Source organism: Tupaia chinensis, unplaced genomic scaffold, assembly GCF_000334495.1.
Source record: "Tupaia chinensis unplaced genomic scaffold, TupChi_1.0 Scaffold000294_5, whole genome shotgun sequence".
Lineage (NCBI taxonomy): Eukaryota > Metazoa > Chordata > Mammalia > Scandentia > Tupaiidae > Tupaia > Tupaia belangeri.
In genome coordinates, this window is record NW_006159782.1 from 3,138,831 (window position 1) to 3,164,802 (window position 25,972).

At 39.9% G+C, this 25,972-nt stretch overlaps 1 protein-coding gene and 1 pseudogene across 1 annotated transcript in view; one reads left to right on the top strand and one right to left on the bottom strand.

Moving 5' to 3' along the window:
* Positions 1–25,972, top strand: part of ENTHD1 (ENTH domain containing 1) — a 120,011-nt gene that overhangs the window by 74,723 nt on the left and 19,316 nt on the right. The gene's annotated exons all lie outside the window — the stretch shown is intronic.
* Positions 3,432–3,961, bottom strand: LOC114008168 (uncharacterized protein C11orf74-like; annotated as a pseudogene).

The window sequence follows — 25,972 nt, forward strand, 5'->3', positions numbered from 1 at the left end:
TCCCTGATTTATAATTTATGCCTATTTTAATTTATACTATCAAATACCTTTACAAAATATCAGTACCAGTTTGCACTCTGAAAGTACATGAAAGCACCAGGCATGGTGGCGCTTGCCCTATGGCACAAACCTGTGGAGGCTGGAGGACTGCAGCATCGAGAGCACCCATTTATTCACACCCTCATCAACATGTGTGTATTTCCACATATTGATTCCACATATTATTTCTGTTTCCTTTTTGTGGATTACCTGTGTACATAATTTTTAAAAAATTCGCCAGCGGGCATGTACTCTTGCCAGAAATAGAGGGATTGAGAGAGAACATTCTCCAGTGGGGCATTGTCATGCTGAAATCCCTTCTCCTCCGCTGGGATTTTGGGGCAAGCATATACACACAGCCAGCATGTTTCTCAAGCTTCTGGGACCAGAATTTGGACCAAAGCAGGCAATGTAGGATCCAGCTTCCTTTAACCACTGTACAATGGACCAGCCCATTTATATAATTAACCTGTCTTTCATTTGGATTATTTGTTATTCATTTAAACTGATTTTATAGCATAATCTTTTCTCTTATTGATATTGCAAATGTTATTTTTAAGGCTATGATTGTCTCAACTTTCTTTTTATTTTTAATGAGAGGAAACATGTACTCTTTAGAGGGGGAAAGAGAAATGGGGTATGGTCATACTGCAATCCTTTCTTCTCTGTGTCTCCATCCTGTTGGGATTTGGGACAGGTGCACACCCAGATCTGGCATGTTTTTGAAGCCACTCAGGCTGAGACTCAAACTGCAGCTAACCATGTGGGACCTGGCTCCCCATGTACAGTGCTTAACTGTTCCACTATGGGGCTGGCCTGCAACTTTCTTAATGGTGTCTTTATTGAAGTTTTGTTTTATATCATCACATTTATTACTTAAACTTTTTAAGCTGGCTTGCCTCATGTGAAGTTTATAGTACATAGCCACCCATATCTTAGTTGTTTTAGTTCTTTAATCCATTTGGATTTTAAGTATTTGTGAATGGTTTAGATAGGGATGGTGGGCATCCAGTTGTCTCAGCAACATTTATTGACTAGTCCATTTTTTTTGTACTATTTTGAAATAACTATTTATTTACTTATATATTTGTCAGAGGGCTTTTGTGCTTGCCAGAGAAAGAGAGAAAGAGGGAAAGCTCCTCCCAATGGGGCATGGTCATGCTGCGGTCCCTTTTCCACTACTACTCCATTCCATTGGAATTTTAGGCATGCGTGCCCACACATGCGCCCAGCATGTTTTTCAAACCACTGAGGCCAGGACTCGAACTATAGTCAACTATGTGGAATCTAGCTCTCCATGCACAGGGCTCTACCTCGGTGCTACAGGCCAGCCCTGTTTTAAATAGTATCTGTTTAAACACTCTGTGTTGTTCCATGGTTTATGGTCTAATTTTCTGTTTCTGGTCTTAATTTTTTTTACAATTGTTAGTAATAGTATACCAGCATAATCATCCTACTTATTTAACCAGTATTATACTAATAATCACTTAGGTTATTTTCATATTCTTACTATCATAACATTGATAAAATGACTTCATTTTCCCCTCAAATATACTTTTATTTATATTTTTCCATGATTTGATGCAGATTCTGAAATACATTATCCTTAATTTCTGTTGGTAAATTCTGTCCGGCTCACTAACTTATCCTGTCAACAGATGGTTCTAATTTCCATGTTATGATTTTGGCAACTTCAGCCCAAGGCAAAAATAAAGTAGGAAAGTTATTCTGGCACCACATCCTCAGCTCTTTTCCTTTTCTCCCGTGCCTTTGCCCTACTTAGGCACACAGTGATCACACTTGGGTGTGCAGTATCTAGGAGGACAGACTCTGTCACACCCTCACCAGCACACTCTTGACATGGGCCTTACTGAGTCCCCCTTCTCTCCATCTGCAAAAGAACCACTCACTTGAATTTTGTGCTCACCGTTCTTGCTATTTTTTTTTTATAGTTTTATACTACATGTATTTGTACTCAAAACAATATATTTAGTTTCACAGATTCTTAAACTATGTAAATGGAGTCATCATGAATTTGTTTTATATAATTAACCTCTTTTTCTTATCCTGAGTATCACTCCTTTTATCATTCAATATTATGTTAACATATATCTATGTGTGTATAAGGTTTTCATTTGTTTTCACTGCTATGTAGTATTTCGTTGTATGTATTTACTATAATGTATGTATGTATTGTAAAGCACTATCATCAATAGTGTGTTCAGGTTTTTGGTATTACAAACACATACTGCTGTTTGAATTTGTATACGTGTGCAAGACTCCTAGTTCCCACGGAGAAAGATTTCTCTAGGCCATATATTTGGAAGCAAAATTGCTGTATGGTTAGATATGGTCATCTTTTAACCTACTAGGTAAAGACAAATAGTTACCCAAAGTTCTGGTTGCTCCATGTCCTCACTAACCTTTGCTCTTGTCATTTTTGAAAAATTGCCAATCTAGTGGGTGAGAATAAGTATCTTACTTGTTTTACAATGGATTTTTTCCATAATGAAATTATATTTTTGTATGTTGAGACATTTCATAGGTGTGACTTACTCATATTTCCTCATCTGTGAAATGACTTTTGGCCATTTTTCTGTTCGTTTGTCTTTTTACAAATCGATTTGTAAAACCTCATTCTTGAGGCTGAGCATTACATCTCATCAATGTCTTTTTATTTTTTTTTTTTAGAGGTTTTTGCTATAGGGCACATGCACTTGCCAGACAACCAGAGACAGAGAGACAGAAAGCAAGATATTACCCCCCAGGGGGGATGGCCATGCCACCATCCCTTCTCCTCCATTCTCCTCTCGGGATCTTGGGCACGCACACACATGCACCCGGTGTAAGTTTTAAGCCACTGGGTCCGGGACGCGAACCGCAGTCGACTATGTGGGCGTTACGCTAACTGCTGGTCCCTCATCAATGTCTTTCTAGTTATTGACTTGTCTTTTTACTTTGTGTGATGTTTTGAATATCAAAAGTTCTCAATTTTAATGAGGTAGAATTTTATTTTTTTATGGTTTATACTTTTGTATCATGTTTTGTATCACTTTTTAAAGAATTATTTACCCAATTTCATTTATTATTATTTTTTAAAATTTGATGAGAGAATGAGAAAGTAAGCCACCAGGTTACAACCTGAACCATAGTCAGTCATGTGGGAGTCTAGTACCTCAGCTGACCTTTCATGGTTTTTATGTTTGTTTGTTTTTTGTTTGTTTGTTTGTTTTATTCTAATGGTACTTGAATAAGAACAAAACAGAAGTAAACACAAAGATGCCTCAGTGAGTTAGTCACACAATTGCTCTGAGTCTGTGTTGTTCTTTCTCCTTGCTTGGAGAGCGCTTTGACCATTTCCATTTCTGCAGTAGGGAGCTTGGGGGTCCTCATCAAGTGAGAAGAGCTGAGCTCATCTCTAAGAGTTTCTTCTTGTTTGTTCCTTTTACAGTGGGCTTTGGCTTCACTTCAGGGCTGAGTGGCTGGGCCAATGGAAGAATACAAGAAAGAATGAAGGTGCTTATTTACTCCTCCATTTCTGGAAGCAGCAAATCTGCCTTGCTCGTTTGGGGCTTCGTCTCTTCACCCGAGTCCATGTCCAAATCTTCTCAGTCTAGGAAATTGTCTACCCTTACCTTTCCTGCCCGATTAAGATCACCTGGAAAGGAGCTGTCAATTTTTTCGCCTTCATCTCTGTTCTTCTGAACATTGTGATGAAGTCCAAAGAAAGATGGTTTTATTTCTAAGATGGTAGTCATTTGGTTCATTTTGATGAGTGCATTTTATGGAGGTAAATATGCTTTCTGCAGAATCGGTTCCCAAATGGTCCCCTTCTGGTCACATAGTCCCCTGTAGAAAGATGACTAAAAGTGCTCAAAAATTCTTTATCCAAAACCACTTCAGTTATTCGATCTTCATCCATCATGTCCAATCTTGGCATCTGGGCAGACGTTCCTATTCACAGGGCCAATTTATCTACCATTCCTTAGTTTTCCACCTTGGCTCCCATCTCGTCATACCGTTGGCATCTTTATTCAGAGAGATATCTAGGAGTTCTCTCTCCTGGAGTAAAGACTTACTGTCCTCATGCTTTATTTTGTAAAAATGCTTGGGCTCTCCCCATTGCCTAGTGGTTAAGGGACCTGGTTTCCAAGTGGTCCGTCATGGTTTGAATCTTGGCCCCAGCAGTTTGAAAAACAGAGCATGTGCTTGTGTGTGTATGTGTATATATGCCCAAAATCTTGACAGGATGGAGAAATGGAGGAGCAGGGGCTCACTCTTGCGCTCTGCTGCTCCAGCCTCCTAGTTAACTAGGGTTATATGTTTGTGTGACTGAACCTAGCCTGTTCAGATTAGTCCAGGCTCTGAATAGAAGCCTCTTATGTGGCCTTAGCCTCACAGTGACATTCTACTGCTTATTGCCACCATGGCTGAGCTTGTGATAATCTTGGTGAGTTTTCTTTCATCTTGAGTGTTTTGGCCATTTTTTACCTTTTGCTTTCCCACATGAAAACTTGTCAAGTTCTTTGGAAAAACCAGTTGAGGTTTTCATTGGCACCACACTGAATCTTTAACTCAATTTAGAGAAAAGACATATTTTTTCTTTTGTTTTAGTTTTGTCATTTGCTGGAGAGAGATAGAAAAAGGGAAAGTGAGAAATAGCCCCCCCCCCCAAGAGGGATGGCCACACTACAGTCTTCTCCATTCTGCTCTTGGGACTTTGGGCACACATGCACATGTGCCTGACTTGATTGTCCATTGACCAGGTCCAGGACTCAAACCAAGATCAGCCATGTAGGAGTCCAGTGCCTTAACCAACACGCCACCTGCTGGCCCTGAGAAATGACATCTTTACAGTATAAAGAATTCTGGGGCCAGCTGGTGCTATGGTGGCGAAAGTGGCTGGATCTCACATGGCCAATAGCATGGTTTAGACCTGGCAGCTTGAAAAACATGTTGAGTGCATGTGGGTGCATACCCCAAATCCCAAGACAAAAGTGGAGGAGTAGGGATTGCAGCATAGCCACCCCCTGGAGGGTGCTTTCTCACGTTCCCTCTCTCTCTTCTTACTGTCTCTTCTTATCTCTTTCCAGAGAGAGCATATGCTCTTTAGCAAAATTAAGAAAAAAATATTCTTTGCATTTAATTCATTATATTATATCCATAGTATTTTAGACATAGATAGTGTATATCTTTGTTAGATTTAGTCTTCAGTACTCAATATATTTTGATTGTTACTATAATACTTTATAAACTATTTTTTTCTTTCTTTTAATAGTGTAAATGAGTGGAATTAATTTTCGTACATTAATTTTGTAACTAGCCACCTTGCTTAACTCTTACCAATTTTTAAAATTTATCTGTGAATTTCGTTTTATTTTTAATGTTAAAAATCATATTATCTGTGAGTAATGACAGATTTTTTTCATTTACAAACCATATATTTTGTATTTTCTTTCTTTTTCTTTTTCTTTCTTTTTTTTTTTTTTTTTTTTTTGAAGAGGTTTTTCTATAGGGGACGTGCACTCACCAGAAAGAAAGAGAGACAGAGAGAGACAGAGAGACAGAAAGTGAGAAATCACCCCCCAGCAGGGATGGCCACTCCGCAGTCCCTTCTCTTCCATTCCCCTCTTGGGATCTTGGGCATGCACACGCACCTGGTGTGAGTTGAAGCCACTGGGACTCAAAGCACGGTTGACTACATCTCCAGTAACATAGCCATTATGCCAACTGCTGGTCTCTTGTACTTCATTTCTTAATTTGTCTTGGTACTTGGAACTACTCATGTAGTGCTGAGTACAGGTTTGATTATGGGCTTCCTAGATTTGGTCTGTTATTAGAGTGATGTCAACTTTGTGCCAGTAAGACAGGGATTTGCTATATGTTTTTGCAAATCTCCATTCTCTCTCTCTCTTTTTTTAAATGGTGAAAAAGTGTGTATCTAGACTTAGCCAGCTGGACTCAGTTTAGATTATCCCAATTTTGTTGGCAACATCCAAAGCATCATAATCAGGAGCCAGTTGCACATAGGCCTTTTTTTCTCCATCAGACCTAATTAGAGTGTTGACCTTGGCCACATCAATATCATAGAGCTTTTCCACAGCCTGTTTGATCTGGTGCTTGTTGGCCTTGACATCCACAATAAACACAAGTGTGTTCTTGTCTTCTATCTTCTTCATGGCAGACTCAGTGGTCAGGGGAACTTGATGATGGCATAGTGGTCAGCTTCTTCTGAGGATATTTGGGCTGCCTCTGCAGCTGCAGTCTTGGGCCTCCAGAAGATGATGTATGGACCTTCTTCTATTTTTTGGGGTGCTCTGGATGCCTTTTAGCACTGCCTTCTTGGCCTTCAAAGCCTTTGCTTTAGCTTCAGCTTTGGAAGGGACAGGAGCATCCTTCTTTGCTTTCGGCACCATTTTGGCAAGAAAACTCAGATCTCCATTCTTAATTTGTTAATAGTTTTATCTTGACCACATGTTGAATTTTCTGTTTTTAGCATTTACATCAGAGTTATAAGTTTTCCTGCTTTGGGCTGTTAGTTTAATAAATTATCTGATTTCAAATATTAAAACAACCTTGAGGGCCAACAGTGACCTGATAGTTGGGGCTCTGGACTCCCACATGGCTGATCGCAATTCAAATCCCAGACCTGGTGGCTTGTTTTCTCACTTTCCCCCTCTCTCTCTGGTAAGTGCATGTGTTCTATAGCAAATTAAATAACAATAATAATTAATAAAATTAAATAATTCTTAAAAAACCTTGAATTTCTTCAATAAACTCAATTTGAGCATGCTATATTATCTATCTATATATTGCTAGATTTGATTTGATTTGTTAATGTTTTGTTTAGGAGTCTTTTAATTTGCCATAGAGTGTATGTGCTCACTGAAGAGAGAAAGAAAGAAAGAATGAGACAGAGAAAATGAAAAAGCCCCCCCCCCCATGAGGAATGGTCATGTTGCTGTCCTTTGGGATTTGAGAAACAAGCCTGGCTTGAACCAGGCCGTATGGGATGTGAGAAACAAGCCTGGCTTGAACCAGGCCGTATGGGATTCAGCTTCCTTAACCTCTGCACCGCCTGCTGGCCTTCTACTAGTTTTTTAAATTAAAAAAAAAATTTTTATTTGTTTTTTTTTTGTTTGTTTTGTTTTGTTTTTTGAGAGAGAGATGTAAGATTGGCATCACCCATCACCCTGCTTTTTTACTGTTGTGGTAATACTTTTCTATAACCTATTTGCTTTGTTTGCATGCATTCTTGTGTCTGTTAATAATTTTTTCCTGAGCCCTCCATGCAGTCTCTGGTGTTAGGCTTGTCCTTTCTACTTCTGTGCCTTCTAACCTTTCGACCTCTGCCATAGAGTGTAGATAGTTGGTATACTTTAAGCATGTGTTTGTTTTGCATAGTCTGGCTTATTTCACTTAGCATTAAATCTCAATTCATCCACTTTGTGTTAAATGGCAGAATCTCATTGTTTTTTATAATTGAGAAGTATTATATTGTGTATATGTACTACATTTTATTAATCTGTTTATCCGTTTTGGGGCACTTATTCATGTCTTAGCGATTGTGAATAATGTAGTAATTGTGGGTATGCAAATGTCCAACAGAGTGATGTCCTGTCCTTTGGGTATATACCAAAGAGTAGGATTTCTGAGTCTTCTATTGTAGTTATATTTATAAATTTTTGAGTAATCTCTGTATTGTTTTCCACAGTGGCTGTACTAAAATATGTTTCTACCAATAGTGCAGGAGGATTCCCTTTCTCCACAATCTTGCTGCTACTTGTTTTTTTGATCATAGTGATTTTGACTGGGGTTAAATGATTAACTCAGTGTAGTTTTGATTTGCATTTCCTTTGTGATAAGAGATATTGAACTTTTTTTTTCTTATGCTTTTAGCCATTCTGTGTCTTCCTATAAGAGTTGTCCAGATTGATTGCCCATTTTTTAAACTAGATTATTAGATTGTTTGCTGGTGAGCTGCTTGAGTTCTATATGTACATTCTTTACCAATCTCTTATCTGAATTACAGTTTGTAAATATTTTCTTCCATTCTATCTGTTGCCTCTTTATTTATTGTTTCTTTTACTGTGTGGGTGCTTTTAACTTGATGTAATCCAACTTGTCTTTTTTTTGGTGTTCTCGTGTGTGTACCTGTCTTAACTTAGGAAATCTTTAGCTATTCCAGTGTCTTCAAGCATTTCCCCCTGTGTATCCCACAAGTTCTTTTATAGTTTAGGGATTTACATTTAGATATTTAATCCAAATTAAGTTAACTTTTATTAATAGTGAAAAATAGAGTTCTAGTTTCATTTTTCTGCAGGTAGACATCCAGTTTTCCCAAAGCCATTTCTTGAAGTCTTTATTTTCTCAACTGAATTATGTTTTGAGGTTTATTTCTAGAGTCTGTTTTACTGATCTATGTATCTGTTTTTGTGCTAGTATTATGCTGTTTTGATTATTACAACTTTGTATTTTGTATTTTTAAGTCAGATAGTGAGATGCCTCCAACTTTATTCTTTTTGCACAGTTTTGCCTTGGCAATAAAGGATCTTTTGTGATTCCAGACAACTTTTGTGATTGTTTTTTCTGTGTCTATGAAAAATGTCACTGGTATTTTGATAGGGATTACATTGAATTTGTAAATTAAATTGGGTAGTATCAACATTAAAAAAATGCTAGGGGATGTATGTGCTCACCAAAGAGAGAGAGAAGGAGAGAGAGAATGAGAAAGCATCTTCCATGGGGACATTCATGGTGTGGCCCCTTCTTCATTTATCCCTCCTTTCAGTATTTTGGGCATACATGCACACACACACACACCCAGTGTGTTTCTTAAGCAGTTGGGTCTGAGACTCGAAGCACGTGGTCAACCATACATGCTCCAGCCTCCTCAATGACCACACTGACCCAGTATCAACATTTTAATTTTATTTATTCTTTCAGTCCATGAACAAGGGATGTTGTTCCATTTTTTTGTATCTTTTTGTGTATTTCTTCAGTTTTCATTGTAGAGACTTTAAGCCTCTTTGGTTAAATTTATTCTAGATATTTTAATTCTTTTGTGGCTATTGTAAATGGAATTGCTTTTTATCAGTTCTGCCTCAGTCTGTTCACTGTTGGTATATTTTAAAATCTGTAGATTTTTTATGTTGATTTTTATATCCTGTGACCTTACTGAATTAATTTATCACTTCTAGGAGTCTTTTCATGGATTCTATAGGATTTTCTTGCTACTAAGGTCATATTAGACTGTAAAAAGAGTTGGGAAGTATTTACTGTTTTTCATACTCTAGGGCTTGTTTGTGTAGGGATGTTTGTGAGATGCTATGAATATAGACAAGGTGTTCTATAAGTTTGTAGTATAGGCAAGGAAAACAAATCTGCCCCCATAATGTGTGTCTCTCTCTAAGAAGACAAAGCACTGCTCCTTCTATATTGGAAGGGAGCCACTGCAATCAACTGGCCACCAGGTAACTGGCTGTTTTCCCTTTAGGGATGTAGCTTAGCCTTCACTCTTGGCAGTTTGGATAATCAGTGTTTGTGTTAGCTCAATCAGCCTGGTTAGTGAAAACCCATGTTGTTGAGCCCATGCCTGCCGAAGCCATCTGTGCTGCAGATACTCAGAGCCCTCTGAACAATTATGGGAGTGACTAGGTAGAGAGAGTTATTGACAGCCATCAGAGCATTTTTCCCATCTGATTTTTGAGAGCCTCTCTTATTGCAGATGTCTTAGTAGGAATTTATTGGGACACGAATATATTTACATTGTGCACACATATCCTGAGAGGTCTACTCAGCTGCCTTCTTGTCACCAATCTTCTAATCTTACTCATTTTAAGTCCTTAACCAGCACCTCTTAGCCACTGCCTGTGAATTGCTATCGATTTATATCTTAGAAATCTTGCCTTCCAAGATTTACTGTTTGCTATTCTGTATACTGGGAGAATTTTCCTACTGTTTTTCAAGGGCAACTGGAATAGAGCTGGAATTTAGCAGTCATCCACTTCTTCGTAGCGCTGGCGTGTTTGTAGATTCATTTGTAAATCAGTCTTGTGCTTATCCTTGTTAAGTGGCAGTAGGGAATTCTGCATGAAGCTATAGATGCAGGTTGAGGGAGAGACAGTAATGGCATGGGAGCAGGTGCTGTGGAGTCGGAGGCACTGCTTACATCGTTTACGTGGATCTTCAGGACTGGCTTAGGCTGGTCTTACAAATGTCACTTTGACTTGACAATGAAATAGTGCTGTGCGTATCCAGTTTTATGTTCTATGGTTCAGATAACTCCTATCTATAAAGCAGTCCCTTTGGTATGAGGCCATGAATCCCCTTGTCTTGACACTAGTTAGATTTTTCCACCTATAATATGTCAGGCAGCACTTAAGAGGCCCATCTATTTCCTATAGATTCTACAATTTATTTATTTTATTTTTGTTTCTTTTGTTTGTTTGTTTTGTTTTGTTTTTGAGAGGTTTTTGCTATAGGGTGCGTGCGCTCGCCAGACAGACAGAGAGAGACAGAGAGACAGAAAGCGAGAAATCACCGCCCCAGGGGGGATGGTCATGCCGCAATCCCTTCTCCTCCATTCTCCTCTTGGGATCTTGGGCACACACACACACACACACACGCGCCCGGTGTGAGTTTTAAGCCCCCCGGGTCCAAGACACGAACCGCAGTCGACTACATGGGAGTCCAGCGACATAGCCGTTATGCTAACTGCTGGTCCCCTAGATTCTACGATTTATTAATCGTCACTACCTACCCCTGAAAGTAAAAAAACAAACAAATAAACAAAGCTGTTATCATTACATCCCTGTAGCTTACTACAGTTACTGTGCCTAGTTTGTCAGCAAGAGTCAAGCACTACCCTCTGGCTCCGCTACTCCAGGATCCCAGCATTCCTGTTGAGGCCAGGGGACCCCATTCTACTGCATCATCCCTGTGTTCATTTCCAGCCTACAGATGACGGTCACATTAGAGCTCTTCAGTGATGCTGGTCCCCCATAATAGTACACTTTTTTAAGGTCTTACTTATCTCCATGTAATGAGAAAGTGACTGAGCACACTGTATGTAATTCATCCTTTTCCTGGAGCTTCTGGGGTTCCTTTCCACTGTGTTGGAGAAGGACCCTTTTTTCCTGAAGGCTACTTTTGAGTTGTACACACATAGTCCGTCCACACTGTTTTCATGACCTGCTGAGATGTTAGTCTCAGGTAGGTTTTCCTGAACGTTTTATTAAAAATTGACTACCCTCTCATCACCACTGCCAGTGGTACACTCTCTCTCTTGCCTGGTTATTTTCTCTGCACTTACCAGCACTTGACACACTATATAACTTATATGTCTGTCTGACCCAAGGGCCCCGGACCACCCTCACATATCGTAGTGAATCTTCCCTTAGCACAGCACTAACTTTGGGCTATGCTCCTTGGCCACTTCTAGGTATATATCGTGTTTTTCAGGCAGTTTCATGTAGTCTGTGGGTGCTTGTGAATTGGGCCTTCTGTTTTGAGGACAAATAGTGCCTTCTGTTTTGAGGACAGTAGTTGCATGCCTTTGGATATTACTGAAGGTGTCTTCATATCAACCATCACAGCATTGTAAAGCATACCTGGAATTGTAGAGCTGACTGTAGAAATTCTAGAGGCTATCAACATAGTGACTGTATTATGTAGTCATATGAAGAAATCCAGTTATAATTTTTTAAACTTAGTTTTCCTTTTTTAAAGTTTTATCTTTTTAATGTGGGTGAGCATGATTCATGCATGAAAAACACATAAATGAAAATATTAAAGGCTTTCATTGAAACAAATGGATAGGTAGGATAAGAACTTTCAGTAGATGTCAAAGCACTAGAAGGATGGTAATTACATTTAAGGATGCCACCTTTTATTTATCATGAGTGGCTGACTTTTTTCACTGTGATGATTAAAGAAATATTAGGAGACACTCTTTTGAACTATTTATGAATTTTAGGTCAAGACGCCATCCAAGCTAAACTCTTTTCTACATTACTAATGAGTGTATATATTATAAAATATTGTATAACCCCTTTGACAATTTAAATTAGGAGAATCAAGCTTAATCTAAACTAAAGTGACAGATTCTTTATTGAAGTGACTGTGCCCTCTCAAGTGTTTAAGTCCCAAGTTGACTTTCTATCTGAATGAAATGAACAGCTGTGTATTTATTACCAAGAGTGAGTAAACTTTTCACTCCACAAAAATTTACTAAATGCCTAACTATGTGCCAGGCACTGTGCTAACTGCCACATTCACTGTGAGGACCAGGATCCCTGCCCTTTATGTGGCTTCTAGGCTAGTGGCCTGACAGACCTATTCAGGTCTACTCAGGCAAGTGAGGTCAGGAGAGAGAGAGGACAGAGAAACACATAGGAGGGTACGCAGCTCTATGTAGGATGTCAGGGGAAGAGTCCTGGAGGAGGTGACATTCCAGCTGGACCCTCAGGGATGGGAGTCGGTGGTACCCATAGCCAGTACTGACACTGCATGTGCTAATTTCATCTTTACAGCATTGTTAGGAGACAGATTTGTTAGGAGATAAAAAGGGACACAGAGTTTAATTTACCCAAGGTCACAGAGGTAGGAGGAGGCAGAGTCAGAATTCCAAGCTGGTCTACACTGATGTGTTTCCAACTTTTAGCATGGCCCACGGTCAGAAATGCCTTTTATGACATGAGTCAGTACACACACACATACACACACACACACACACACACACACACACACCCCTGAAACAAATGTCTCACAGTTTCACGAAACTAGTATTGACAGTATAATTGGATCTACCTTATTCTAATCAGTTTTTTAAATATTGGATGTGACCCACAAAATTGATTTCATGACCCAATCATTGGTCAGTCTCAGCCCACAGTCTGAAAAAGAGTTCATGCCACAATTTTGCCTATTATGCAGAATGTGCCAAACTGCATTAGGAGAGATGAAGATATCTCAGGCAGAGTGAGCAGTGTGTGCATGGCTGGGGTTGGGGGAAACAGGAAGACCAGGCAAGGGAGCGCTTGGCAGGTTTAAAAGACTGAAACAAGTTTAGCAGGGCCTTAGGATTAAGTGGATGGTAGGAGAAGTACCAGACAAAGCCAGAAAGGGGAGCAAGGTCTTAATAAAGGTGACCATGGCCCACTGCAGTGACAGATAGTTGGCTCCACCACTTGGGAGACTGAAAGTCGCATAGGTTTGGTTATGGGCCAACCTGAACACGCTGGTGCAGTTGCGCATACTTACCATTTTAGCTAAGAGGTTCAGGTAGGCAGATCAGACATGGCAAGATTGGGCATGCATACAAGTGCCAGGATCCTGTGGGCTGGAAGGGAAGGAGGGAATTGCGCTATGACCAGACCTTATGGAGGGCGGCTCTCTCCCTCTCTCTGATTCTCTCTCTCACTCATGCACACCCTTTATTGATGAATTAAAAAAAAAAAAAAAAAAAAAAGACAAGAGTGTCGGGACCAGCACTTTGCGTAATGGCTATGTCTCTGGACTCCCATGTAGTCGACCACGTTTTTTTTTTTTTTTAATCTTTTTTTTTTTTTTTTTTGAGGAGGTTTTTGCTATAGGGTGTGTGCACTCACCAGATAGACAGAGAGAGACAGAGAGACAGAAAGCGAGAAATCACCTCCCAGGAGGGATGACCACGCCACAATCCCTTCTCCTCCATTCCTCTCGGGATCTTGGGCACACACGCATAAGCGCCCAGCGTGAGTTTTAAGCCACCAGGTCCAGGACGCGAACCGCGGTTGGCTACATGGGAGTCTATCGACATAGCTAACTGCTGGACCCCTCAACCGTGGTTTGAGTCCCAAACCCAGTGGCTTAAACTCACACTGGGTACATGAACGTGCGTGCCCAAGATCCTGAGAGGAGAATGGAGGAGAAGGGATTGCGGTGTGGCCATCTCCCCCCACCCCACCCCCGGGGAGTGATTTCTCACTTTCTGTCTCTCTCTTTCTGTCTGTGTCTTTCTGGCGAGCACACGTGCCCTATAGCAAACCACCTCCATCCAAAAAAAATAACAAAAAAGCTGGATCCTGTCAAAAACAATGATTTGTCTTTTCTCTCTCTCTTTTTTTTGTAGAGAAGAGATTATTGCTATTTGACGTGTGTGTTCGTCAGGCAGACAGAGAGATAGAAAGTGAGAAATCACCCCCCACCACCACCACCACCAGGGAGGATGACCATGCCACAGTCCCTTCTCCATTCTCCTCTCAGGATTTTGGACATGCACACACATGCACCTGGCATGAGTTTTAAGCCGCCAGGTCCGGGACTCAAACCATGGTCGACTATGTGGAAGTCCAGCAACATACCCATTATGCCATCTGCTGGTCCCATCTATTTGTCTTTTCATTTTTCTGTCTCACTCCTTTTCTCTTGCCCCCTCTTTCTCTCTTCCTCTCTCACAAAGGAAAAAGTAAGACTACATAGTATCTGTTGTCCAAACAGGACACTTTTAAGAGTGAAGGGGGCATGATTGATAATTATTCCAGGAAAACAGATGGAAACCCATAGTTTCTCAGATGAAGTGGCATGAGTGCACACTCTCCTGGTAGGCCATATTGAGGCATTTCTGTTGTTTCTGAAAATAGTGCAGAGCCTTCAAAGTGTCTCAAGCAAGGACATGATATAACCAGACCCTTGCTTCAGGAAGATGACTAGAAGCACGAAAAGGACTAGCGGTGAGCAAGTTAGGAGTTGGGGGTCAAAACAGAATTAGAGATGTAGGACCTTTCTGAACTGCCACTCTGCTCAGGTTGGAGCTCTGAGAAGGATAAAGCCCTTAGCATGGCAGGTAAACCCTTTCCTGCACTGTCTTCTTTTCAGCTCTCTGGTATCCTCTCTTGCCCTCCCTACACACGGTGGTCCAGCTATGTGAACTACTTACCTAAGGCACCATGTTATTTCACACTTTGTACACGCCATGGCCTGGACTGGGAAGGCCCTACCCTTGCCACCTGCTGGCCCCCATCCACTGTCTTAGTGGCACTCCCCTGGTCTGAAGTTGTGAGGCCATGTGTTCTGCATCCACCTTGTCACCATTCTGAGGTCCTTTCACTTCTGCCACCCTCTCTCAGCTGATTCTCTAACCCTAGGAGCTGCTGGGATCTCCCACATCTCACAGAAAAGAGGGCTCTGAATGGCTGACTCAGTCTTGTCTAGACTCCCTTAATTACCGTTCCTATCCTGCTTACATCCTATTTTGTTGCTCTGAGGTATGGGGCCAGGGGTGGCAGTTTCTGGGGCACTGTTTACTTTTCTAGGCTCCACCTGGGATACAAATAGAAATCTTCACCCTCAGAATGAAGGCACCATGATGAGAGAGTTTTCCTGTGTTTGCTCACTGCTGACTGCTCAGTGCCTAGAATAGGGACTAGCTAATAATAGATGCTCAAGAAATACTTGCTAGATAGATGAATTACTAGCCACTCCTAGTCCTCTCAGCTCCCAAGACTTGGCCCTGGGTAGGCTCAGGATGCAAGACCTTCCACTCCAAGGGTGTACAACTGACCTCCCTCACCAGTATCTAATTCTTGCTAGGTCTTCTGTTTTCCTCCTCCCTCAGGATTCTTAGTGGGGAGAAAAAGGCAAGCTGAGCTAGTATTCTTCCCAGATCTTCCTCTGTTACAAGTGTTTGAGTTTAAGTCTTCCTCCTCTGGCCCCATGATACAACTTCCTCATGGGCAGTGATGGCTTCATACCTAAGTGACTGTGGTTGCAGAAGGGCCTTGAGGATTCAGTGTTAGGAGAAGGGAGACTAGAGCTGTTAAAACCTCACTCACTTGGGGCCAGCAGGTAGCATGGTGGTTAGGGTAGTTGGATTCCCACATGGGCTACCACGGCTTAAGTCCTGAACTTGGTGGCTTGAAAATCATGCTGGGTGCATGTGTGTGCAAGCCCGAAATCCCAAGAGGAGAATGGAGGAGAAGGGATTGGGCATGGCTCTCCCTCTGGGGAGTGATTTCTTACTTTCCCCCTCTGTCTTTCTCCTTTCCAGTGAGCATACATGCCCTATGGTGAAAACCTAAAAAATAAAACAAACAAAAAATACCTCACTCACCATTCTCTTACCTTGTATCCCCAGTTCCTAGCACAGTGCCCAGTGCATATTAGGCTCTCAATCAATGCTTGTTGAATTGACTTTTGAATGAGTCTTAAACTGGTTAAAATAATTGAGAGGGATAGAAGCTTGGAAATAAAATGGGATAGAGAGAAGGCTCAGCATTGTCAACTGTTTGTTGAAATAGCACTCTATTTATTAAAGCTATATACTTTGTTAATTTTGATACTATTAAAATAATGATATATGCCAACACAAAGATGTAAACAGTATCAAAGCAGTGATAATATATAGTAATATAAACATCAAAATAGTAATAATATCATACTAATAAAGAGTGTCATTACATTTATCGATTGACAGTATGGTAATTTCTCTAGATCCCACATTAGTAAATTGAGTTTCTGCTGTGTGTCAGGCTCTCTGGTAGGCACAGATTAGTGGCAGTGAGCATGGCAGACCCTCTCTGCCCTCAAAGAACTTCTGTTCTTGGGATCAGCAGTTAGCGTAATGGCTATGTCACTATACTCCCATGTAGTTGACTGCAGTTCTAGTCCCAGACCCAGTGGCTTAAACTCACACCGGGCACGTGTGCGTTTGTGCGCAAGATCCCGAGAGGTGAATGGAGGAGAAGGGATTGCGGCATGGCCATCCCCTCTGGGGAGTGATTTCTCGCTTTCTATCTCTGTCTCTCTGTCTTTCTGGCGAGCGCACGTGTCCAGTAAGAAAAAACCTCTCAAAGAAAAGAAAAGAAAAAAAAAGAACTTCTGTTCTTGGGAAGGTACCAGATAATAAACAAGTGAAATAATTATAGATTGTAACATGTGCTATGAGGGGAAATCAACAGGGAGAGCCTACCAAGTATTGATAGGAGTGTCAACTTTAAATAAGAGTCAGAGAAAGTCTCTTGTGCCCAAGTGATACGAGGTGAGGATGGAGATGCCCAGAAAGGAACATTCCAAGTAGAGAGAATAGCATGTTCCAAGGGGGAAGCTTGCTCCTAGATTTTCAGGGAGTCCAGTGTGGCTAGAATGCAACAAATGAGGGGAGGAAGGTGTTAGGGATCAAAGCAAAGTAGGCAGGAGTCGCTTTATATGGGGCTGTGTAAATAAAAGGAATTTGGAATGAATTTTGAGGATAGGAGCCATCCGCCCTTACTCATGGTTCCAGTCACCCACAATCAACTGCAGTCTAAAAATAAGTGAGTTCAGTACAATAAGACATCTTGAGAGAGAGCGAGACAGCATTGACGTAACTTAATTACAGTGTCATAATTGTTGTTTTATTATTAGTTATTGATATCATTCTTTTAGTGCACCTAATTTATCATTTAAAAACATCCTAGGTAAGCATGAATAAGAAACGCCTAGCACATATAGCCTTTGATACCATCTTCAATTTCAGGTTCCCCCATGGGTAAGGAGGAACTACTATAGAATGGGAATTTTGAAGCAGAGGAATGATAGAGTCTGATTTATATTTGTCTAAATATAAACTGAGGAAGCATGAATTATGGCAGGAAGCAAGAACAGAAAGATCAGTGAAAAGCCGTAATTACCATCCAAGCGACCTGGACTCTCTGGAGAGAAATGGGCAGGTCTGAGATGTAGTTTGAAAATCAGCCCTAAGGATTTTTCTTTTTCTTTTTCTTTTTCTTTTTTTTTTTTTTTTTTTTTTTTTGAGAGGTTTTTGCTATAGGGCGCATGCATTCGCCAGACAGACAGAGAGAGACATAGAGACAGAAAGCGAGAAATCGCCCCCCAGGGAGAATGGTCACACCGCAATCCCTTCTCCTCCATTCTCCTCTTGGGATTTTGGGCACGCATGCACATGTGCCTGGTGTGAGTTCTAAGCCACCGGGTCCGGGACGTGAACCGCGGTCAACTACGTGGGAATCCAGCGACATAGCCATTACGCTAACTGTTGGTTCCCAGCCCTGAGGATTTCTTAATGATGGATTGTCAGAGTGAGGAAAAGAAATGTAAACAATGATGACTCCTGGTTTTCTTCCTTTGGGAAGTGAGCATGTGATGATGCCATTTTCTGAAAAGGGGAAGATGAGAGGAGTGAACAGGTTTGGGGGATATATTAAGAGCTAGATTTTTAGATATGTTATGCTTCAGGTGCCTGTGATACATTTATTTAAATGTATTTATTTTTATTGATAAGTCTGTGCACTTACCAGAGAGAAGGCATCCCTCATGGGGTGTTATGCCACAGTCATTTTTATTCAATTTCTCCATCCCATCAGGATTTGCACATATGCCTGGAGTGTTCTTCAAGCCACTGGGTCCAGGACTTAAACCATGGTCAGACTGTGGGATCTGGCTCCCTTAACCACTACACTGAAGCTGACCTGAGACATCCATTTAAAATCCTATAGTTACTTTTCTGGGAATATTGGGTATCAATGCCCTAAATGACAGAATCAGAATGTAATTTTTTTTTTCTCTATCATCAGGCTTTCTTTCCTTGAGACACCTTTTAAAAATCTCTAATTGCGCTTTCTAAATGGTCATTGTATGTCTACTGTTCATTTCAACTAAGCATTCTATTACTGTGAAAGAACACAACAAACCTTGCATGTAGGCCATTACCAAATATGCCCAGTCCCTTAATACAGTTCTAGGGGACATTTAGTAGTGAATCTCTTGCCCTTGTTGCTGATTATAGTCTGCCATGTTCAAAGTACAACTTCATTTTCCCTGAAGTTAGCAGTTTTAACAAAACGTAAATAATGATTTTTTTTCTCTATTCATATTATTATCTTCCATACGACACAGTACGGCTGGTTTAGACCATTTGGCAGAGTAGACAGTGAATGACCTAGTTTCTGGTGCGTTCACTGGGCTCATGCAAATATTCTTTTAATTTTCTAAAGATTTTGTACTATTCCTGTGCCTCTGCGTGTTGTATGATAGCACCGTGGCACTACTAAGGTACTCTAGAAGTGCCTTAGAGAGTTTTACAGCAGGTGTCTCTTTTGTTGTTGGATCAGCAAGCAGTGTGGCCTCCAGAAAAGATAAGCAGGGCTGCAGCAGTTACAGATCTTGATCAGCAAAGGGCTGAGCAGTTGTAAAGCTCGGTTGTGGCTCCTGCCCAGGTCAAATGTTTTGAATAAGTAGAGATTAAAAAGGTGTTTGACCCATTTAATTTAGCAAAGAAGAACCCAGAAAGGAGCTGTTTAATGCTTCAATAATTGTAGATACTTGTTTTTAGATATTTTGAAGCAATCACTATAAAATTTTTACTTTGAACTATATCACTTTAGTCGATTGTTATTTAGGTTTTATTTTAAAGCAATTAAATAAATAGCAGAATATACTCATAGGCCTTTTAAAAATCAGCTATACTCTTTGAGCATGAAAGTACTACTTTTATTTGCTTTCCTTTGGTAGCAGTCCTTTGCTACATCTAGACTTGGAAAAGCCTAATTTCCGTCAGAAATTTTTATTAAACTGTGACATTTCTACAAACATCATACCTTTCTGTCAATTCTATCCCTTTTTCGGGCCCTTGTCTGTTCTTTCCTGGATCATTATAACAACTGAGCCATACTCCTATCTATCTGATCACGTCACTTCCTCTTCAAAGCAGCCTTTAGTGACTTTTCGTTATCTACAGTGTAAAAACTGTACTCCCAGCTTACATTTCCTGCATTGTGGTAAACTAAACACTCCAAAGTCCTCCTGCTATTAAAAAAATAATAATAAGCAAACTTAGATTCTAGATAAAAGATACCTTCTAATGCATTGTTGGGTTCACAGAGCTAAAGGAAATCTCAAAGGGCAAAGCAGAACAAAAATCACAAAACCAGGTAAGCCAGAGAGCTGAAACCCGAATGGAGTAGGAAGATACCAATGTAAATAAAGCAGAAGGCAGGTTTCTCTGAAGACAGTGATGATGTATCAGCCTCCCAATTAGAAGACTAGGCCTGGGCAACTCAGTATTTTAATAAAATAATAAAGTAAAAGAAAAAAAGAAAAAAACTAGGCCTGGCCAGCAGTGAGGGAAGAAGCTCAGCCTCAGGGTTCTGCAAGACATTGGAGTACTTGGGCTAAACCAGCTCTTGGTCACTAGTCCTAGGCTTCTGAGAAAAACAGATCCTTGTTGGAGGAACATGTGTCCAGGCTAGACCTCCCCAGGATTCTTACATATTAACCTCAGCCAACCACAGTGTCATAACCTATAGTCCTCAGGAACACAAGGAATAAGTCTGTGTGAGAGTCACAAAGACATGCAACAGACTTAGCTCCAAGGGTTTCAGATATGAATTACTAGCTTCAGAATAGTAAACAGTTCAGTATGAAATGTTTAAAGAAAAAAGATGGAATCAATAAAAGATAGATGACTAGACATATTTGAAAAATAACCAGTTAAAACTTCCAGAAAGAAAAATTTTAAAAAAAGAAAAAAAATTGTTTGAAAGTAAAAATTCAAGGGATGTAGCTAGATTAAGCAATAGATGAAATAAAACTGAAATGAGCATTAATCTACTGGAATGTGTATCAGAAGAAATTACCCAGAATGCAGCAAAGGGGCTAAGAAGATGAAAATATTTTTAAAAACTAGAGACACAAATGATAAATGAAGTTTAATATAGCCAGAATCTCAGAGGCAGAGGAGAGAATGTACATGTAGAAAGAGAGGTGGCGTTTGATGAGATGGTAGAAGACAATGTTTTGAGAACTGATGAAAGACATGAATGCGAAGATACAGGAAGCACAGTATTAACCAAGTAAGATAGATAGCTAAAAAATATTAAAAACTCACATATCACAATACACCTGTGGAATACCAAAGACAAAGAGAGAAAGGAAATTATCTATGAAGGAATAACAAACAGCAAACTTCTCAATAGCAGCTGGAAGCTAGAAGATAGAGAATGACATCTTCCGAGTTAGAGAAAATATATCTATCTAAAATATATAATCTTTTAAGAACAAGTGTGAAATAAAGACATTTTCAAAAAAAAAAGACATTTTTAAGTAAACAGAAACTGAGTTTACCACCACAGACCCTGACTAAAGGAACTTGTAAACATAGATTTGTTAAATAAAAACACCTCAGGGAACTGTGTAATTAGGGGATTCCCCAGGTTCCACTTTAAAAAAAAATGCTCACATTCACCTTCATATCTTTTCATTCTCCCTCCTCTGTTCTAACACCCTAGAGGGGCTGAGCTCAGAGGGTAGGGAGAAGAGCTGTCCTGTAAGCAAGTGAAAGCTGCTCTCCAAATTAGAGAAGGGACAGGAGTAAAAGAGCAGGTCAGGAAGAGAGCCACCAGGGTAGATGCCCAAGGGCGAGGCCACACTGGATGTGTTGGGGATCTTTCAGGTTCAGAATGACTGGCGGGTAGGGTGCGTGTGTGCGTGCCCGAGATCCCGAGAGGAGAATGGAGAAGGGATTGTGGTGTGGCTATCCCCCCACCCGGGGTGGGGTGATTTCTCGCTTTCTGTCTCTCTCTCTCTGTCTTTCGGGTGAGTGCACGCTCCCTATAGCAAAAACCTCTCCAGAAAAAAGAATGACTGGCTGGTAAAGGAGCTGGTGCATATGGACTAGTAGAGCCAGAGCTCTAATTAGATTTCATTCACCATATCTCCCAATGTCACTTACATATTTCCCCTCTCTTTGATCTCTGTATTGTATTTTTATTATTTTTATTATTTTACTATAGTTTATTAGTACCTATCTTCTGGTTCCCAGCTTTGTCTTCAGTTGGGATTAACCTGCTGTTTAAATCCACCAGTTTATTTTACAATTTCAGTTACTGTATTTTTCACTTTTAGAAGGTCTATTTGAATCGGGACCAGCAGTTGGCGTAATGGCTATGTCGCTGGACTCCCATGTAGTCGACCACAGTTGAAGTCCCAGATCCGGTGGCTTAAACTCACATCGGGTGCGTATGCTTGCCCAAGATCCCGAGAGGAGAATGGAGGAGAAGGGATTACAGCGTGGCCATCCCCTCTGGGGGGTGATTTCTCACTTTCTGTCTCTCTGTCTTTCTGGCGAGTGCACGTACCCTATAGCAAAAACCTCTCTTAAAAAAAAGAAAAGTTCTGCTTGGATCTTTGGCAAATCTACTTGTTTTTGTTTTTTATAATGTCTTATTTCTCACGCATCTTTTAGAAAGATTTTATTTCTTTAATCACATTAAGTATACCTGTGGTTGTTTTATCTTCTACGTTTAAGAATCCCAATGTCTAAAGGTTTTGCTGGTCTAATCCTGCTGACTTTAGTATTCTCAGACACAACACACAGTCTGTGGACCATCCTCAAAATGTTGCATTAATAAAAAAAGATGTAAAAGGTGCTGGAATAAAAAGAGTAAATTAAATGTTGATAGACAAATTACAATATAGTGCTATAAGTCATATTTCAGAAACATAAGCAAAGAGCTATAAGAATAAAAGCCATTACAACTGCCTCTTAGAAAACAGAAATGATATGTATTATCTTTGGTATTCAGTAAGTTGATTTCAAATGGATATATTCTCTGGTATAATATTTAAAGTTTAATAAGTATCTTTTGGGCTTACTTTGAATAATGAAGCATTCATACTTCATGAGAAGTAACACTTCATCCAAATTAATAAATGATTTTTTTAAAGATGTGTTGCAGTGTTATAGACTTAGACATGATTTTCCCCATATTGGAGTGAAAACCTTTATTATTGGTCTGTACATCTAATGGGGAAAATGAGAATTACAGTTCTTCATTTTATTGTCATCTTTCACAGCAAACCAGTTCTCTTGGTCTCTAATACCACCTTTGAAGAATTGGCAGGTATAGGGGTCTGCATCATGCTTCCCATCTATAAATAGAATTTCTTGGGGGAAGGCACCTGGTTTGTTCAGGTCTCAGCCACCTGTCATCAGGGCGTTGGCAGGAACTCCTTGGAATTCCACTTCTTCAAACAACGTCCACTGACTAGAGAGTCTGACTATTTACCAGGCACTATTTCAAGTGTTCACATATAATGTATGAATTCATGTCAGAATTAAACCTCTGACCCAGTTAGCTTACATTTTTACTCTCATAGAATAATTTTAAGGATTTATTGTGATTGCAAGAATGAGTCTGATGGTCACAAGCTTGGACCTTCAGTATCTGCTCACCTCGCTCAGCCCAGAGTATACTATAGAGCATCGAGACCTGCCTTTTCCCGGAGTCCACATTCCACTGAACTCTGGCCCCAGAGACAAGAAGCACTAATACAGGTAATGATCACCAGCTTCACAAAGACATTTTCAGTTTTTATAACTATAATCTAAAGAGGGAAATTACAATTTTTATTATTAGTGGAACCTTGACTATAGCATAAAATATAGTAATGAGCACCCTGTACCTTTTTTTTTTTTTAAGATAGATTTTTGTGATAGGGTGAGTATGCTCACCAGAAACACAGAGACAGAGAGACAAAAAGTGAGAAATCATTCCCTAGGGAGACAGCCATGCCATAATCCTTTCTCCTCCATTCTCCTTTTGGGATTTTGGGCACATATACACATGTTCCTGGTGTGAATTTTTAGCTGCCAGGTCCAGTACTCAAACCTCGGTCAACTATGGGAGTTCAGTGACATAACCTTACACCACCTACTGGTCCCCTTATACCTTTTTTATAATTCATTTATTATGATCCATTTTTATGGCATGAAAGTTATTTTAGCTATTCCACTCGAAGAGTTTTTTTCAAAAGCATCTTTACATGAGTCCATGTCTCTATTTTCTTATGAGAAATTAAACCATTATCTTATGTTTGTATTGAAAAAAGTAGTAAATATACTTGCCATATTTCATAGCTATATTTTTCAAATATTTTAAGAGATTTTTGCTATAGGGAATGTGCAAGAAACAGAGACAGACAGAAAGCAAGAAATCACCCCTCAGGGGGCATGGCCAAAACCACAATCCCCTCTACTCTATTCTCCTCTCAGGATTTTGAGCATGCATACATATACACCCAGCATGAGTTTCAAGCCACTGGATCCGGGACTGGAATCGCAATTGGTGGGAATCCAGTGCCTTAACCATTGTACTGCCTGTTGGCCTCTCTTAAATATTTCTTAATTCTTGGGTATAATATGCTGTAGAGTTAAATGTAATGATATGTGTTGAAATTAAATTCTCAAGACCTACAACTATGTGTACACAAAAACATACACGTGTACTCACACACTTATCACAGCTTGTAGAAGGATTATACCTATTCTGATTTATTATGATTATTTAGGGTTTCGTGCATATACTGTAAGAAAGAGATTTTGATTTCAGGGATGTTATTTAAGTTTTATATTCAGTATCCATTTTAACTTAGTGACTTATCTGTTTTAAACCAATATATTAATAAGCAATTTAAACCACCCCTACATATTAATAATTTATAACTGTGGCCTCCTAGTAAAGTGGTGTTATTTTTATCTTCAGATCCTATTTCCTTTGATTAACTTAATTGCTAAAGTAGAAGCTCCTTTACACATTTTTTTTTAAATTTGCCACAGGGTGCATGCATTTATTGGAGAGAGCGGGGAGAAAGGGAAGAGAAGGAAAGGAGGAGGGTGAAAGGGAAGGAAGAAAGAATCCCCATAGGGAATGGTCACACCACAGTCCCTTCTCCTTCATCTCTCCCTTCTTTCAGGATTTTGGGCATGCATGCACACATGCCTGGTATTGTTTCTGAGGCTACTGGGTCTGGGACTTGAACCATGCAGTTGTCTGTGTGGGAATCTAGCCCCGTTAACCACCGTGCCACAGACTGGCCTCTAGTCTATAGTTTTTAGACTATAGAAAGACATATTTTGGCATTGGTCTTTTGTTATCTTGCCAGCTGTCTGCTTTATAGCTATAATTGGATACTGTGTATCAGGCCAACAAGAGACCACAGTATAGCAGTGGCCCTGTTGGAATATTACTATGAGATTCACAATAATGAAGCAAAGTAAAATAGAATGATCATAGTACCGAGAACAAAGCAGTGTGATTTTTGAAAAATTAGAAAAAGGTACCGTTTTGGAATGTATGTACCTATCTGTGGGCAAAGTCTCTTATCTCCAGATCAAATCTGAAGTCCTCTTTCCATAGATTTCATCATCATCTACAACCTGCAAGCTGTCAAAAACATTCTTAGTACCTTTAACAGTATAGCTGTCCTCTTTCATCCTTAGGCTCAAAGCTTGGAAGGTTTTTGTTTTTTCCCCTTACTTGAAATATTTTTATGATAGTCTGTATTTAAATTTGCAGCCTAACATTTTACTCGGAGAATAAGCCTCTTCTAAAGGAAAACTATCAAGAGTAATCAAACCAGCTTAATAAGACCTACGTTTCAAGACCCTATTTTGCTTCAGTGCAGTATATTGGCAGATATAAAAACACTGTGCAATAAAGAAAACTGGGTATAGTCTCATAATTTAATGCTGGGCTTCCCATCTGCCAGTCAGCTGGATAGATACTTGAGAGCAAAGCTCTTTGACTTTTAGGTTTAAATTGAAAGACAATGAGAAATCAAAGTAAGCCAACCAAATGAATTCACTCTGTACTTCTCTCTGCTTTCTTTCCCAGAAAATGTTGGGAAGCCCTCATGAAACTATCACATTATTGTTTACTGAGTGTACATTTTTGTGTTTGTATTCAGACACATACCGTGTTAATTGCTATTCTCCACCAAATCTCCTCAAGTCCTTGTCAGTTTCAGAAAGTTTTCCACAAATACTGTTGATTCTTTATGTGTTCAAGAAAACATCTACCCCAAAAGCAGATGCTGTATTTGCCATATTTCATAGCTATTGTATTGTCAGAAAAGTCCTGACGCGTTCCTGCATAGAAAAACAGGAAAAATGTGT